We start from the raw sequence: 17,003 nt of genomic DNA, 5'->3' as shown, positions 1-17,003 counted from the left end.
AATAAAACTTCCTTTAATAAATATATCTATCTTCAGAGATAGTAAAAAGGTTGTTTTTTTTTTTTGCCCCGCACATAACAATGTATCAATACTAAACTTGCAAAGTCTGGATCACAAAACCCTCTCCACTCTAGTTTGCAAGCTTAGCACTTATTGCTGGCATCTCTTTTGATATTGAACCGTTATTTATTGGCACGATGTTGCCCTTCAATTTCTCAGAAATGTGCATCTTTCCTTTCAAGTTGCATTCTGGGCTGAATGGTCGGCAATCATTTAACACATTTCTATGCATCCTGCTGCAGTGTAAATCATAAATCACCACACTGAATGTACTCAAGAGATTTCTTTCCTGTCACACCACGCATATGCTTACACAGGTGAGCTAAGAGCGGCGCCTCGGGTCACACAAGGGTTCTGAACACACTGAACAGGGACTCTGAGTCGTCCTCTCGCGAGCAGAGCAGAGATCCAGAGTCTCCCATCCCAGCACCCTTTGCCATCAGCCGCTTCTCCCGCGGCTCGAAGGGCTGGTGGGCGGCCCTCACTGAAGCGATCCACAGGACTGGCGCCTAGACCGCGCGAGGCCACCCCGGGCGCAGGTCCACGCATGCGCGGGGCGGGCTCGGCGCCGGCAGTCAAGCTCTCAGCTGGTGAGGAGACCCAGAACTGCACCGAGCGGTACCCGGTCAGCACTCAGGTCCACCTCCCCTGAGTTTAGGCCTGCCCCAGCCCGCTCCTTGACTCAGACCGATGACCAAACAGCCATCCTCACCCCGGGGCCAAACGCCTTCGGTCAGACCGCAACTGCGGACCGGAAGTAGTCGCTAGGACCCAGCGCTCTGGGTCGGGGGAAAGGGATTCCTTCTACTCACAGCTTACAAGACGGCCTCGAGATTCTCCGACGCCCCCAGCTGGGAAGCAGACACGCTCTGAGACTGGAAAGTCTGAGACGGCCGTTTGCTTTTCTCCTCGCTCCCTGACTAACCTACCAAACTGGCGGCGGCCAAGCCGCCCCCTTGGGGCAGCCCGCGCTTTCCCGGGCTGGGGGAGGGCCCGAGGGCTGCCAACCCCGCTCGCCCCGCCCGGGCCTCGCGTGACGTCACGCAACGTCGCGTGGGAGTTCCCGCGACGTCACGCCCCTTCCTCCTCCTCTCTCGGCGGTGTGAGGCGTCGCTCCCAGGTTGGGTGCGGGTCGGCGAGCAGTCCCACCACCGTGGGCGGTGACTGGCGAGGTGGGGCGCCGCCTCCGAGCGGTCGGAAGGGGCTCCAAGAGCTGGCGGCCGCCACAGCGGTTTTGAGATACCCCGGAGAAAGCTCACGCTGTTCTGACTGCGGAGCTTCGAGTTCTCCTGAGGCATATTCAGATACGTCGGACTTAAGTCCGTTTCTGGGAAAGCATGTTTGGTCTGTACCAAATGGAAAGTTAAAGGTAATTGAGTTAAGGGACACGTATCAGTCTAACGTCGCTCTCCGCCACGTAGCTCTTACCTACAGTCTAGTGATGCGACGTGACAGGACTGGGTGGCGAGGCCGTGTAGCAAAATAAACGCAGTGTATATTATGCTCAGGTTCAAGACGGTTTCTGACGAACCTGGAATGAGACGGAATCAGAAGTTCGCCATTGTTTATTGGAACAACATGAACATGCTGTTAGATAATCTTTTTAAGTCGACGTTTTCTGTCGGTGCTTGTTTGTAAACATTGAAATTGTTAGTATGTTTTCCTATTTGGTTTCCAAAAGAAGCGTTTTTAGTATCAGAAATTCTATAAATAAAGGTGAAGAAAATAAGCAGAATAGGCAAGAATCACAATATCTTTTAAACTAGTTAAGTACTTTAACACTTACAAGACCTGGGAGGAACACAGAGGATAACATAATAAACTTAAAAAAGTTAAGTTGTAAAAAAAACACACAAAAAAACCCAAAAAAAGTTGTATTTAGGAAATCATAGGTATAAAACGTAAAGGTAATTTTCTCATTCTTTCCCAATCATAAGGGATGAATATCGCGGCTTACTCCTTGCGAGTGAGCATAACAGGACGTTTCTGTAGCATGCTAGCAAATGCTTTTGGGGCTGCTGAACATTCATTACCCTGTTAAAGCAACTCTCATTCATTTCCAAATTTTATCTTGTTTTAATCTTTTTGATTAGGTCCTCTTACAGCACCCTGTACTACTGACACTTATTACAGTTTTCATTATTTAATTCTGTCTCTCCACCAGACTCTTAAGCTTCCTAAGATCAAAACCACATCCTGTTCACTTTTTTTTTAATCACCAGAAACTAACTCAGTACCTGCCAGAGAGGCAACCTCCGTGTAAATATGAATGAATTGGGCATCCGTTGAGGGATTCCTCTTTTTATTTAAGCAGAGAGTATCTTTGAATCCATTCAAAATCCTTAGATTCTCATTATGGAATTTTATGATAATAACTTTAACGGTGGAAACAGTGGGCATACTCTAGATCTTTGCCTACAATAAGGAGCTTTAAGACCTGCATGGTGGAATAAATTACGAAATCCTGAACATCTCTGAGAAAACTTCTTTAACAGAGAAGCAGATACTTGAACTCTTTGTAGTATTTGCGTTTCACAAATTTTATGGCTTAAAACAATGCTTTCCAAGCTTATTGGGTACCTGGGAAATGAATACTTGTATTACCTATTGTAAAACCGATCAGACTGCTTCCACCCAGAGCAACAGAAATTAGGATTCTAGCGACCTCACGCCCAGCACTGCCCCCTTGAGGTCTGGGAGTTTAACGTCCTACTCTTGCCTGGAAAATCCCATGGATGGAGGAGCCTGGTGGGCTGCAGTCCATGGGGTCGCTAAGAGTCGGACACGACTGAGCGACTTCACTTTCACTTTTCACTTTCATGCATTGGAGAAGGAAATGGCAAACCACTCCAGTGTTCTTGCCTGGAGAATCCCAGGGATGGGGGAGCCTGGTGGCCTGCCGTCTATGGGATCGCACAGAGTCGGACACGACTGAAGTGACTTAGCATATGTATAATCTATTAGAGGCACTTAGGATGCTTGATTTTTAAAGTGTGTAAAGGGGTCGCAAAGAGTCGGACACGACTGAGCGATTGAACTGAACTGAACGTGGTTAAATCATATATGTACATTTAATCGAAATAAGAAAAATCATGCACTAAAAACTCTAGGATTCTTAGAAGTGTACACTTTTGAAACTGTAGATTTTGAAGTCATCTCATGCAGGCTCAGTTGCTAAGTCATGTCTGACTCTGCAACCCGAAGAACTGTAGCCTGCCAGGCTCCTCTGTCCATGGGATTTCTCAGGCAAGAATACTGGAGCAGGTTGCCATTTCCTCCTCCAGGGGATCTTCCAGGGATGCAACCTGTATTTCCTGCATTACAGGTGGATTCTTTACCACTGAGCCATCAGGGAAGCCCTGGAGTCATCTAACTCAAGCCGTTTTACAACTGAAACTCTTTGTTGATTCATTCTACAATCTGCTTAACTCCTATAGCTGGGTAGTTGAGGGTTGTGAAGGAAAAATCACATAACAGATTAGACTGACATCACTAAAATTACATGGTTTCAGACCTCATATAGGGCACCAGTTAATCTCTCAGGTAGCCTTTATTCAGTTCCTTCTGTTTCCTTTGCTGTCTTCCAAACCTTCACTGTTTTCCTCAAGCCTCTACAGAGTACTCACTCTCAGCTAACACCTTCACCTCCTGGTTAAACAAGACAGTTAGTCTCTACAAGTGTGATCTTCCTGAACTTTCTTTTTCCTTTCTCAACTCTGAATTAGGCAATACCATTTTGCAGTGAAATTGCAACCCTAATCCAATTGCTTCTCATCACCTTGTCTGTATCCAATCTGGGCCTCTCCACCATCATCTCAAGCATTTTCTAAAGCAATACATACTCAGTTGCTAACTCATGTCTGACTCTGCAACCCCAAGGACTATAAGCTGCCAGGTACCTCTGTCCATGGGATATCTCAGGCAAGAATACTGGAGTGGGTTGCCATGCCCTTCTCCAGCGGCTCTTCCTGACCCAGCGATTGAACCTACCTGTATTGCAGGTGGATTCTTAACGACTGAGCGACCTGTGCAGCAATAGCCTTCCTTTAAAAAAAACAACTATCTTTCTACTTACGCTGTTTTCCCTTTACAGTGTATTCAGCAATAGCAGTCAGAATGATTCTTTAAAACCTAAGTCAGAACATGACACTCCCCTGCTTAAGACATTCCAAGGTCTTTCCATCACTTGAGAATAATAGCAACTCCCTTTCTATGGAATCAGGACAAGTCAATTACTGTATTCTACTGATGTTATCTTCTAAATAGAGTCCTGAACTAGTGCTTTCCTTTCCTCCTCACTCTTATAGCCCTAGCTTGGGCTCTGATATTTCTTACCTAGACCGTGCTTCCAGTCTTGCTCCTAAATGTCGTTTCCACACAGCTGCCAGAGAACCCAACTATTGTTTCTGATCTTGGCACTCCCTTGCTTAAAACCCTTCAGAAACTCCCTATTACCTAAAGATTAAAATTCAATCCCGGGGACTTCCCTGGTGGTCCAGTGGCTAAGACTCCACGCTTGTAGTGCAGGGGGCCTGGGTTCAATCCCTGGTCAGGGAAATAGATCCCACATGCTTCAACAAGAATTGAAGATCTTAAGTGCCGCAACTAAGACCCAACATAACCAAATAAATAAATAATAAATATTAAAAAAAAATAAAATTGACAATTTAAAAAAATGTCAAAGAAGTCCCTCTTAACCTTGCACCTCTAACCACCACATCATTCTTTCCCTCTAAAACAGGTTGTTGTTGTTGTTCAGTGGCTAAGTTGTGTCTGACTTTGTATGACCCCATGGACTGCAGTTCGCCAGGCTTCCTTGTCCTTCACTGTCTCCTGGTGTTTGCTCAAATTCACGTCCATTGAGTCGGTGATGCCTTCCAACTAGGGAGACTGCTTATATTCCTCCTTCCAGCTCCTTGCTATTTCTTTGTCTTGGTTCATATAACCCTCTTCTCTTGAAATGACTTCCACCCAGATACTTTATATTTCTACCTAGCCTTTAAAGACTTAGCTCAGGCAGTGCAGCTTCCAGGAGACTACCTTAAGGTCTCTCATCACTGCTCCTTCCTACCCTCTTCCTTTAATAGCCCTCCTCATTCTCCCATACTCCTCTTTGTATGTATTTTATCACTGCATTTAATGCCATTATATTGTAATTATTTTTAAAGCTTTTACCCAACTAGACTGCAAGAGGTTCCTTGATAGCAGAGACTGTGCTTTCTTTATTCTTCTCAGTATTCCTAGTTCTTACCAGAAAGTCTTGTGTGTGTGTGTGTGTGTGTGTGCTTAGTTGCTCAGTTGTGTCCGACTCTTTGTGACCCCAGGGACTATATAGCCTGTCAGGCTCCTCTGTCCACGGGGATTCTCCAGGCAAGAATACAGGAGTTGGTTGCCATGACCTCTTCCAGGGAGTCTTCCCAACCCAAGGATCAAATCCATGTCTTCCACATTGCAGTTGGATTCTTTACTGTGTGAGCCACCAGAGAAGCCCATGAATACTGGAGTGGGTAGCCTATCCCTTCTCCAGTCTTAGCACAGTACTATCTAATAAAGCCACATATATGATTTAAAATTTTCTAGTAGCCACATTTAAAAAGGTAAAATACAGCAGGTGAGATTAACTTAATATATTTTGTTTAACCTAGTTTGTCTAAAATATTATTTCAGCATGTAATCCATGTACAAATTTATGAATGAGACCTTTTACATTAATTTTCTTCATTAATTTGAGTCTTCAAAACCTGATGTGTCTTTTACTGTTATAGGACATTTAATTTGGGTTAGCCACATTCCAAGTGCTCAAAGCCACATGTGGCTAGTGTCTACCATATTGGATAGCCCAAGACTATCATATATAATGAATAAATGAGGTTCTATGGTTTACCTGATGAATCAGGATGGAGCTGATTCATAGTCTATTTCTGCTATTTGTGCTGGCCATTTCCCATCTCTTCTCCCTCTCTATACATCATCTTCTCCTCCCCTCCCAGCACTGAGGCCTGTATCCCCAGGCAAAAAATTTAGTGATTAAACCCATTATGATTGTTTACAATAAAGTCCAGCACTTCTAACGTGAACACACAATACTAGGGGTGAGCTGTATCCCTAGAGTCAGAACTATTTTCAAGAGCAAAACAAAGGAGATAATAAGACAGAGAGAGATAAAAATAATGAGGTTAAGTATAATAAGAGAGGTAAGAGGGGAGAGAAGTATTAACATAATAGAAAATTATGTTAACTGTCAAAATTTATGTCAACCTAAATGAACACTTGATTTAATTTTTAAAAAGTTGTTTACAGTAATTATGAACTGTTGTTTGGGGGTAGGGGTATACATCAATTAGTGATCTTGCCCCAAGTGCCAAAATGTTTCATGATTTGAGTGGATGGTGCCAAGATTCCAGTTAGGTTGAGCAGTTTTGTAATTGTTTTAAAGATATATTTAACATTCATGGAGGATGTCAGTATCATAGTTTTTATTTTGATAGTCTTAGGTGGTCATTAAAGTGCTTATAACAGACATTAAAGATTATACATTGCTTTCTAATTAGAAAAATTAGCTTCATTAGTCTAGCCAACTTCCAACTTTATTTTGGTAAAGAAGCTTTATTTATTTTGATTATCACTATGGCTACATAGAGCATCTTCATTTCCCATGATAAGCTATTAAAGTTGTTTGTGTTTTTAAGTACTTAGCTACTTCATTTCACATCAGCAATGGGCAAAGTTTTATTAGATACATAATTTCCCCAATTTTGGAACTATCTCTTTATACTTGATAGTCTTATACAGTATACCATGTGCTTGCCTGTTGGCATAGGTTTAAATGATGGTGGGCTGATCAAGAATGTTTATGATCTGGTACTGCAAAGTGATTTATTGTCAAAGGAAAGGGGTGTCTTTTTCTTCCAGATCATCTGTTTCTATATAGTGGCTGCTTGGGCAATATTTTATATCTCTGCATACGGATTTGTAAAGCCCAGAAATTTTGTTGGATAGGCCTTAGACCCTTTTTTTAACACTGACATTTGTAAGAACCTCAGAGCGCAACTGCTACAGAGATGATAAAAGAATTTAAGAGTGATCACTAAGACTGTAGGGTGATCTATAGAGATCAAAATACAAATGGATTGTATTTTCGGAATCTTGAAAAACTAATATTTAATTCAGCAGATGTTGTTCTATACAACATTGTCCTGTGTGTGGATATATACACACACGCACATATTTATGTATAATTTATACACACATATATATATACACACATATATTTATGAAAAGTTTATGATGATAAAAATACAAATATATATATACGTATATAATGTGTGTGTATATATATGTGTGTGTGTGTGTGTGTGTAATGCTACCATGATGGCAGCTGTGGGAACAATACTTATTTACAGTAATGTAAGTGGAAAATAATATGAACTGTAGGAACAAATCACTGACACTTGGAGTCTATTAATTAAAGCATTCCTTGATAGGTTCAAAAGAGCAAGCACATTTAATAGTCATTGCTTTGTCCACTAAAAATATAATGATTCACATCAGTAAACTGGTGAATGTATTCACTGATGGCAAATAGTTGTGACCTTTAATGTGTTCATGCCTCACAAATTACAGATATGTCTTCAAACACACTGGCTGACTCCCCCCCACATATTTTCCCTATTCTAACTATGTTTGAGAAAAATAGACTTTAAAAAAAATAATGTCTTTTTCCTTTTCCTAATCCATGTGTTAGTCATAGGTTAAGGAAGCTTTGATTGTTACCATTCCAAAAATGTTTTATGTTCAAAATTCAGCTCTTAGAGACCTTCAGTTTTAGCCAATACTTTTAAATTTTATAAGTTATAATCTGAACTATTATAAATGAAAAGTGAAATTAAATTATGTTTTAATTCACTTCTCACCCTTTAGGACAATTTGTTTTTGCAGGCTATTTAGGATAGATAGAATTCCTCTTCCCAAATTTAGTACACTTCTTATATACAATGCTCATATGCCTGGCTTACCATCAACAGTTCTGGTTAATGTCTATTCTTCTGGCTTAGCTATTAACAGGGCTCCCATTTACTCTAAAAAATATCCTGGTTTGAGTGATAAGTCAAATGGTCAGAAGGTTTAGGGAATTTGAAATATAGCATAATAAAAAAGGGAAGATTCAAATGACCCTTTGTTGGCAGGAATATTTCCTTCTCAACTATATACAGATCTATCTAAACTTGTTTTAAAGAATATTGTGATATAGATAATGTAAGCCATAAAAGAATTACACTTTTTGATTTATTGATAGTACTTTGAAATTCCCATTAGTTGAGAAGTGGTTTATTTAATTCTGTTAGAAAATGGATTTAAGAAAAGTTTATGATGATAAAAATACAAAGTACTGTTCCTACTTATCTTCTCTTTTGAACCTAAAAATAATTATGTCATAAAGGTAGAACAGGTGCAGTTTTCATCTTTTCAGAGAAGTTGATAAATTAGGTGGCGTGACTAGCACTATATGTACAAACTGGTAGATAAGTTGACCCAAGATTCCAAAGTTTTCTGGACATGAGTCCTTTATCTATGATCTTTTCAGTACACTCTGCTATTTTTGAATAATAGACTCTATATGAAACTTACTCTGTGCTTTTCTGTTTTTAATTTAGAAAATAGTTTTGAGAAAATAACCAAATAAAGTTTCTGAAAAATTATTCAGAAATTATTATTACCTAAATGCTAATTTACAGTTCCAGTGCATTTTTCTATTTACTTCAGAAAGATTTACATGATATGAGTTTACTAAAAGGACTTTTAAATTTGATAGCAATTTAAGTCTCATTGAGAAAAAGGAAAATAAACAGGGTTCTCTTGGTCAGGGTAGGAGTGAAGCACTTTTATCTCAGTTTTTAAAGACTGTTTTGCAAAAACAATTTTATTTCTTGGCACATGTGTTCTTTCACTTGGCTTACAGTAGACGTGGACATTTGAAAGAGGAATATAAATTGATTTCTAATGGAATTAGTGAAAGTGTTTATTCTAGCTTTCCTAGCTAGATTTTTCATGTAGTAAGATTTTTCAATCTATTTGAAAACTAAATAGATTGAAGGGCCTTGAATTATGTTGTAACCTCAGAAGGGACCAGAGTAGGAAGTGCTCCAAAAAGCTGTAGCCTTGTTCTACAGTCATTGATGGCATATGGCCATATTCCCAGCCTGTGTTACTGTGTGAGTCCTGAGCTGAGAGGTGACCAGGATTTATGCTCTGGCCCTGCCTCAGGTTATTTGTATAATTCCTAGTCAAGTCTTACTTCCTCAACTGGAAAATGAGAATACTCATTCTTACTGTGTCCAAAAGGGTTGTTGTAAAAATGAGACATTATTTGTGAAACGTCTTAGAGAACACATCACAGAAGTTTGAAGCAGCTTGCCTATTGGGAACAGAGTGGTAGAAGGCTTTCTAGGCAGAAGGCATGTGCAAACGTTCTGCTATGGAAAATCGCTGAGTTGTGGAAACTGTAAGTGTACCATAATGTATTTATGTGGGCTTCCCAGGTGACGCTAGTGGTAAAGAATTTGCCTGCCAATGCCAGATATATGAGGGACACAGGTTGGGAAGATACCCTGGAGGAAGGCATGGCAACCCACTCCAGTATTCTTGCCTGGAGAATCCCTGTGACAGAGGAGCCTGGTGGGCTAAGTCCACAGGGTCACAAAGAGTCGGACACAACTGAAGCAACTTAGCATGCACGTGTGCAATGTATTTGTATAGGTTGATAGTGGGAAATCAGCAGCAGCTCCACCTAGTTTTTTGAATGAATTATAATTTTTAACTATAATCCTCTTTAAAGCAAGTAATTTAACCTATCTGTGCCTCAGTTGTTTATCAGTGATATGACAATCATAATGCATACCTTGGATATTTCACAGGATTGTTAAGGACTGAATGGTTATACGTGTTGTGCTGTGCTTCAGTCATGTCCAACTCTTGAAGACCCCATGGACTATAGCCTGCCAGGCTCCTCTGGCCATGGGGATTCTCCAGGCAAGAATACTGGAGTGGGTTGCCATGCCCTCCTCCAAGAGATTTTCCCAATCCAGGGATCAAACCCAGGTCTCCCACATTGCAGGCAGACTCTTTACTGACTGAGCCATCAGGGAAGCCTGACTGGTTATATGTAGGTATTTAGATACTATAAGAAACTGTTAATAATAGATAAATTTAAGAGCTGTGGCTAATCAAAAAGATGTTTCCAATTGCTAATGTTATGTAATTGTAGTGAAATTGTTGAATTGGTATGCAAATTGTGAGAGATTTATAACTATAGAAGGGATTAAATAATAATTTATTAAGTGGTATTACATATCTTACTTGATTCAAATGATTAAGTTTAAATAAGTCAGGTAGTTAAATAGTCAGGTAGTTATTATATTATTATTTCTGTTATATTCTAAGTGTTAAAGTGTTAGTCACTCGATCGTGACCGACTCTTTGAGACCATATGGACTGTAGCCCACCAGACTCCTCTGTCCATGGAATTCTCCAGGCAAGAATACTGAAGTGAATAGCCATTCTCTTCTCTAGGGGGTTTTTAACAACTGCCCAACTGCAGAATTGTAAGGAAAGGGGAAACTAATTTATTCATTTATTTCAGAAATTGATTGTTGTAAGGAATCATTTATTTAACAGAGATTTATGATCTATTCAGCTTCTTGGGAAAGGGAACATTGGGATCAAGTTGATTGTGATTTGAGCTAATTTAGTGAAGATCTGAGTACATTTGATAACTCCTTTTTAAAATAGTATCTGCTATTATTGGACTTTGTTCAGCAGTTTATGTTCCCACTTTTTCTTATTTCAATGCCTTCTTCAGTCTAGTTTCCCTTTTTCAGTTCAGTAGCTAATTTAACCACTTTCTAAGAAAGAGTTGTTTTTAAAAAATTCAGATAATTATTCTATTCTGACATAGTTCAAATTAAATGAAAAGAGGATATGATTTTAATCAGATTTCTTTTTCAATTGTACCTATTTCTTCCTCATTTTCTCTAAGCTAAGTTTCTATCCTTATGCAAACAAATATGGTATTTACTCAATTAGAGCATATAACTAGCTATTCAGTTTTCTATTTTTAATGAACTTGATTAGAGCCTTCATCTAACATATTTTTCAGAGCCATGCTCCAGGATCACATTAAATGTTATAATGAATTAGTTCTTGTAACCGGACCCTATTGAGAATAGTCCAAGACAAACTTGTAGTATTCAAAATTCTGTGTTTTACTACAGTAATAAGTGTTATTTGAGGATGCAAGGTTTATAGTTTTACCAATGTAGACTTAAACAATAGTCTTCAGATCAATGCTGGACATAAAAGTATTTATAGAGTACATACTAATTGTTCATTCTGTGACTGTTTGGCTCTTTAAAAACTGGCAGCCAAATTCAGGAAATGAAATGTAGTTTATTAGAAAATACCTTTCTCACAGAAGATCAGGTTTCCGTGCAGCTCAGGTTTTGTGGGAATGGATCAAATACATCAGACAAAAATAGGCTAAAGTTCCTCACTTTCCATTTGAAATTGCTATACTCATTTCTCAAACAATCCATTTTAGTTGTACAGTGTATTAGTTAAACATATATTGTTAAACTAACGAAAAAATAGTTTTACCATATTTATTCTGTAATGGATCTGGACTCCTCTTGGGCCCAGGTCGCTCCAGTCATGGCAGTGCCAGCAGTTTGTCCAGTCCAACCTGACAGCCCTCATCTGACTTCTGGTTTTAACATTTAGTATTAACATGTGGTTTGTTGTGGTACCAAAGGAACTGCTGAGAATTGAATTTACACTAATGTGTTTAATTTACACCTACTGGTGGAACTAGAATGACATGTCATTCATCTTAACAAGTAAAACTGTGGGAAAAGAGGTTGGTATTGTTGTGCTGAAATGGACTGAACAGCTTTTCATGCTGAATGGCCTATTGCCAGTTTCCAGGTCCAGGGTTCAGGTTCCTGGCCAATAGTCAGTTCCAGTGGTTGGTTCTATATTATAGTTAAAAGACATACTTGTTCCTGAGCAACATTTATCTCTTTTAACTTTCATCAAACGAGTTCTTGGACAGGTACTAGAGCAGAAGATAAGGGCTCACTGAACTTCTATGTAGATGTGTATTTACCATTCAGTACTTATTTGGGGGGCTTCCCAGTGGTGCAGTGGTAAAGAATCCACCTGCCATTGCAGGAGATGTAAGAGATGGAAGTTCGATCCTTAGGTGGGGAAGATCCTCTGGAGAAAGAAATGGTAACCCACTCTGTTACTCTTGCCTGGGAAATCCCATGAACAGAGGAGCCTGATGGGCTACAGTCCGTGGGGTCACAAAGAGTTGGGCACAGTTGAGGACTGAGCACACATGCACACTTATTATAATATATGATTGAAAATTGATCACAATATTAATATTTTCAAAAATGCAAATAATCCTTTGATCTCAGAGTGCATTTCAGCTACTTTCAGTTAGAAGACCTCCAAATGTAGACCTGTATGGATGGTCCTTGACTTAAGATGATTTGACCTTAATGATTTTTTGACTTTACAATGTTGTGAAAACCATATGCATTCAGTATAAGCCATAATTTTAATTCTGAATTTTGATCTTTTCCCCGAGTTAGCAATATGCAGCATGATGTTGTCTTTATGATGCTGGGCAGCTGTCTTGAGCCGCAGCTCCTATTCAACCATGTAATCATGAGGGTAAACAGTCGGTGGCCTTAAACCATTCCATACCCAGACCAACATTCTGTTTTTCTCTTTCAGTACAGTATTCAATCAATTATTTAAGATATTCAACACTATTATAAAATAGGCTTTGTGTTAGATGATTTTGCACACCTGTAGGCTATTTTAAGTATTTTGAGCATATTCAAGGTAGCCTAGGCTAAGCAATGATGTGTAGTAGGTTAGGTGTATTAAATGCATTAAAAAAAATTTTTTTTTAAATTATTTTCTGGCCACACCATGTAGCATGAGGGATCTTTGTTCCCCAACCAGGAATTGAACTTGTGTAGTGGAAGCAGAGTCTCAACCACTGGACTACCAGGGAAGTCCCTAAACGCATTTTTGACTTGTGATATTTTCAGTTTACAGTGGATTCATGGAGACTTAAGTTGACGAATCATCATAAGTTGAGGAAAATCTGTATATGTTAAATGTAAATTTTTTCCTCATCACAGAACTCTGTAATATTGCTCTATGTCCATGAATATTATACTGCAAGCTACAGAAAGTTATCAATCATTATTTCTTAATGTTATTAAAGTTATCAAAACCTTATTTCTTAATGTTTCAAGATTCATTTATTCATTTCAAGAAATTCATTCAGTTTAAACTATTTTCACGTTGGAAGTGTTTCTCATTCCTAATTTAAATCATTGTAGAGACAGATGCAGAACCTACAAGGGAATAGACTTAGGAGACAGAACTTTGAAAAAAAAATTTTCCATGTAAGTTGTATTTCCACTTTGTCAATAATACATAATTTCTAAGTTAATAGTTTTCTGATTATTTTTAAAACTATATGTCTTTAACATAATGAGCTATACCATTCTCTAATTCCCAGTTAGTTTTTGATGCATAGCAAGTTTGGTTGTTAGTCCTGTATTATTCAAATTAACTATTTATAGAGAAACATTTAAAAATTACGTGTGTGCTTTTCAATTGTTTAGAGTAATATCCACTTTGAATGTATGAAAACTAAATGGAAATTAAATGCTAATTTAATGAATAGTCATATAAGGTTAAATTGCTTATGGATGTAATAGTTTTAGTAAGAATGTATAGTTAGTGGGCTAAATTGGTGAAGTGGTTTTTTTGTTTTTAGGTATACACATGAGCTTTTCAGTTTAATGCATTTACCATGGATATAAATTTGAATTATATTGTTCCCATAAAGCTTATTTGTATAGCAGTTAAACATCTTTCAGGAAGTTAAAATTGATTGCAAAGGCCCAGTAAGATCAGTTTGTGTTATAAAGTAGATCTATTTGTTGATTTTAATATCAAGTCATAATCTCTTTCCTGTTCCTTCTTCACACATTGGAAGATGTGTCAATTGACCCAACTTCCATTAGATAAGCTTTTAAAATGTTTTATCATACTATTCTGAACTCCTTTCTGACTGATGAGATGAGATATCTCATTAGTGAACTTTGTTCATTGGCTCCATTTCCTAATCAGTTTATCAATCTGTGGCTAATTTAATATTATTTTTAGAACCTGTTGAATCCTATTGTATCTTACTTCTTACATCCAGTTTTGGACACACTCTTCCTATCATTATCTACTATCAAGGGAATGCAATATAATTTCATATTAACCTACAGTAAATTAATTCATCAGAGAATCTTTTGGAGGAAAAAACATACTCTATAGCCCTGAAGAAATAATTCAATCAGTAATAGAAAGCACAATCCTTAGAACACATAGAAATCCTTGGCCAGCTAATCTGATGTCGTGTTAAATGATATATATAAATAGATGTAAAATGCCTTTGAAGAACAGATACTAGGTACGAGTAAGGCATAATTTGCACTGTCTTTGTCACATCCTTCCTTTGGTAAACGGAGAAGGCAATGGCAACCCACTCCAGTACTCTTGCCTGGCAAATCCCATGGACAGAGGAGCTTGGTAAGGATGACTGAATTTTTTAAAATTATCCAAGCCTTTTAATCACATTGGTATATTGCTCTCAAAATACATTTAACAAAGGTGTCTTTGAAATGATTCTTTAATTGGGTTCAATTATATGGGTTTTTAATTTTTTAGATTTAACAAGATTAAAATATTAAATCTTAATATTTTCCAAGATTGCTGATTAAATTTTATCTCTGACAAAAATGTATATTCTAAGTTAAAGCTTTGACTTCTCTTACTCAAGGTATTTGTTGAAATTTATTATATATTCTATTAAAAAGGTGGGAAGAATATTGACTGCTATACCTACTATGTTCTAGAAACTCCCCTAGGTATTTACATACAATATCTCATTTGATTCTTCCAACTACTCTTAGAGAATGATTTCCATTTTCTTCATTTACAGATGGAGAAAAGAGAACTCAGCATTAAATAATTCCCAAGGGTAAACTAGTTTGTAGTAGAGTGAATATTCAAATCCATCTCAGTTTGGGCCAAAACCCCATATGTTTTTCAATATACTACCTTTTCTCTTGAGTATAAAGATAAGAAACAAAGTTTTTTCCAGAGTCCACTTGGACTGAACTAAATTTACCAAATTTAGAAACATCCCCCTGGTAAGATTTTACCTGTGAAAAGATAAAGAGCTTAGGAGAATTAACTTTTACCTTGAAGAATCAGAATTGAAAAATTTCAGCCTTTTTTTCTCGAGCTTTCTGTGGTCCTATTACCTTGGAATTCCTCAAGTTAAAAACACTTAAAGCATTTTTGAGCGCTGTGTACAAAGCGCTGTATTAAGATATCACCCTTTATATAACAGGTTCTATCATCTCTAAGATGGGTTTTGAGTCCTGTAATCCTGGGCTTCATCTACTTTTTGAAATGTTTTTGTCAGTTTTAACCAAATTTTAGAAGTACAACCTTCTTAGGCAAATCCTAAACTGTATCCATGTAAGAGTGACTAAAACAATACAAAAATACATATATACTCATACACATACTAAAAAAATAAACAGTTGAGACAGTATAAAGTAATAATAAGTTTTAAAATGACAGCAGTATCCACAAATAATCTGGATAAAGATGGAGTAATGTGAGATACTCATCAGTTTGATACAACATTTTGTGATGGCCTTATGAGATTAGGGTTTGAAGAGGTAGTCATCTTCCTTACCAATGGCAATCCCATAAATTTGGCCACTATACCAAAAAAAAGTTCAGGGGCAATAATTAAATAGATTAAAATACCAAAGCAAAGAGTTTCTTGGTTCAGCAGATACTCCTTAACATAACTTATACAATTTTACCTTTTTATGAATCTTTTAGAACACAGAGTAGATTTTATGTAGTATTCAGAAGAATCAATGTAGAGTGGTGAAAAAATATTAGTCTGAGCTGATATCAGGAAGCTGGGATGGTCTAGTACCACCTCTACCCTTAGACTATGTTATTCAGCTACATTTTGGGGCTTTTCATTCAACTAAAAAGTGAATTCATCAGTCATTTGGAAAGAGTCCTTCTAGCTCAGAAATGTCATGATTCTAAGGGCTTTTGATAGGAAACCCATGAATACATTCAGGAAAGAAGGAGGTTATAGGTGTTAAGAAAGCTAGCATGGTTGACAACAAGAGTCATTGTGTGAAACTGTATGGCCAGCAATAAAGATAAAGGAATGCATCCCCAGCTAGACTTAGAGAGTAAAAAGGTTATTAAATGACTAGAACAGTTTTTGACCTAGGCCCTCAGATAATGTAGGGCTATATAAAATATATGTGCATACACAGATTCCTAATTTGATTGATAAATCTGTATATCCTTAATTTTAATCAAAGTATCACACTGTATCAATATTTTAAAGTAATCAATTTATGGAAAATATATAAAAGTCATATTTAATAGGAAATCATATATTTGAAATTAAAATTCCATTAAAGTGAAAACTGCAGATCCCTCTCCAAAATGTAGCATTAGACTTGAAATTTTACCCACAAATTTTATATGAAATATATATCTACTTCCTAAATAGCTTTCCTCAAAACCATAAACATAAAAAATGCCTAGTAAATAAGCTGGAATCCCAAATTAAGTTTATCTTTAAAGAATAAGCTCTGTATTATAAATATAGTGAGATTTTAAAATTTTAAGTTACTAGGTATAATATATTTACCAGAAACAGTGTAAGTATACACTATTGACATATATCTATATTTAGCCTGAAAACTAATTTAAAAGAGAAAAATTCAATCAACTGAAATTTTTGATCCCTATTG

General features: G+C 37.5%; 1 protein-coding gene across 4 annotated transcripts in view; it reads right to left on the bottom strand.

Annotated features, from left to right (window-relative positions):
* Positions 1-17,003, bottom strand: part of RBBP8 (RB binding protein 8, endonuclease) — an 81,775-nt gene that overhangs the window by 63,346 nt on the left and 1,426 nt on the right. For 2 of the 4 annotated variants that reach the window (XM_025273665.2, XM_006079187.3), the window contains exon 1: positions 873-1,037. The gene's annotated coding sequence lies outside the window, so the exon portion shown is untranslated. Of the gene's footprint in view, positions 1-373; positions 837-872; positions 1,038-1,488; positions 1,592-17,003 lie in introns of those variants that run through there. The other 2 variants (XM_006079188.3, XM_006079189.3) reach the window with 2 other exon arrangements.

This window comes from Bubalus bubalis, chromosome 22 (genome assembly GCF_019923935.1).
Source record: "Bubalus bubalis isolate 160015118507 breed Murrah chromosome 22, NDDB_SH_1, whole genome shotgun sequence".
NCBI classification, from domain to species: Eukaryota; Metazoa; Chordata; class Mammalia; order Artiodactyla; family Bovidae; genus Bubalus; species Bubalus bubalis.
This window is presented reverse-complemented; position numbering and strand designations above follow the sequence as displayed.